The following is a 1,921-nucleotide window of genomic DNA, read 5'->3' as shown; positions in this document are numbered from 1 at the left end:
CCCCGTCCTTCGACTCCGGTGGCCGGAGCCGCAAGCCGCGCCACCGCGGCGTCCTTCCCCGCCGGCGACGTCCTCCCCGGCCGCCGCCCGCGTCCGGTCCGGCGAGCTCCCTCCAACTCCGGCGAGCACGAGCACTGTTCGGGCGAGATCCAGCCACGCCTCGTTTTCCGTGCAGATCTGAGATATTTTGGATCGGTTGACTTTCTCTCCACTCCCCTAATTTTTTTATGCTAACTTTGACCGGCCGTATCTTTGCATCCGTAGCTCCGTTTTGGACATATAGTATATCAAAATGTTCGTCTCGACGAGTACACCATTTCATTCCAATGCGTCATTTTCATTTGAGTTCATCTTGATGCACGAAATGCTGTTATAAGGAGGCTTCGTGAGTTAATTGTCAGATCTGCTAGTTCATCTTAGACTTTTGTCGTTTGCGATTTTGCCGATGCTATTGTAGTTGATCCGTGCATGCTATGCCATTGTTCTTGCCATGTCTAGCTAGCATTTTGTGCCTTCTTAATGGATGTATGCTTGCCTTGCCATGACTTGCACCATAGTGAGTGCATCGAGCTCGTTTACATGCCTTCGTGAGTTATATTTCTGCATGTCTCAGTTTTCACTAAGTCTGAAAACTGATTGTGTTTTAGTTATGTTCGTGTGCCCGTTAGTATATTTTGTGATCCCTTTTGACCCCAGGTCACTTAGGGACTTTTGTTAAGCTTGTCTAGTAGCTCCATGCCATGTTCTTACTTGTCTTAATCAGGTCATGTATCATGTTGTTTTGCTGCTCCGAAGAGGGCTTCGTGATCTATAATTTCAGACAAGTGTTAATTTCACTAAGTCTGAAATTAGTTTTGCATTTGCGTTTTTTCCATGCTTGTTTGAACCTGTTAATGGATGAATTGGCCGTGGCTCAGTGCTAGTCTTTTGTTAAGCATATTGTGTGCATCCCTGCCATGTATTTTGTTGTCATGTTTGGGTGTTGTAGCATGTTCATTTCATTGCATTTAGATGCCTACTTGCTGTAAATTGCAGACCGGTGTCATTTTTGAATCGCTTGCCATTTCCAAACCGTAACTCCGATTCCGGCGTTCTTTATATCGTTTTCAAGCTATTTCATCTTATATTTCCAGTGGCACCCTTGGATTTCCAAGTTGAGGCCAGGTTCATGCATTTCCTGTCATATCTTGCATTTTGCATCCCGCATCGCATCCCGCATAGCATATCATCATTTCATCATATCACTTGGTCTTGCACGTGGTTGATTGTATCCTTGTTGCTTGTTTGTCTTGTTCGGGTAGAGCCGGGAGAAGAGTTCACTAACGAGGAGCCCGTTGAGTTTGCTCTTGAGGATCCAGTCAACTCTGACAACTGTGCAGGCAAGATGATCATACCCTCGAAATCACTACTATCTTTGCTATGCTAGTTTGCTCGCTCTTTTGCTATGCCAATGCTACGATGCCTACCTTTTGCTCGTCAGCCTCCCAATTTCCATGTTGAACCTCTAACCCACCATGTCCTAACAAACCGTTGATTGGCTATGTTACCGCTTTGCTCAGCCCCTATTATAGCGTTGCTAGTTGCAGGTGAAGATTGGAGGCGTTCCTCGTTGGAACATTTATTTACTTGTTGGGATATCATTATATTGCTATGTTATCTTAATGCATCTATATACTTGGTAAAGGGTGGAAGGCTCGGCCTCTCGCCTAGTGTTTTGTTCCACTCTTGCCGCCCTAGTTTCCGTCATATCGGTGTTATGTTCCCGGATTTTTGCGTTCCTTACGCGGTTGGGTTATAATGGGAACCCCTTGATAGTTCGCCTTGATTAAAGCTTTTCCAGCAATGCCCAACCTTGGTTTTACCATTTGCCACCTAGCCTCTTTTTCCCTTGGGTTTCCGGAGCCCGAGGGTCATCTTATTT

This window comes from Triticum dicoccoides, chromosome 1A (assembly GCF_002162155.2).
Source record: "Triticum dicoccoides isolate Atlit2015 ecotype Zavitan chromosome 1A, WEW_v2.0, whole genome shotgun sequence".
Lineage (NCBI taxonomy): Eukaryota > Viridiplantae > Streptophyta > Magnoliopsida > Poales > Poaceae > Triticum > Triticum dicoccoides.
This window is presented reverse-complemented; position numbering follows the sequence as displayed.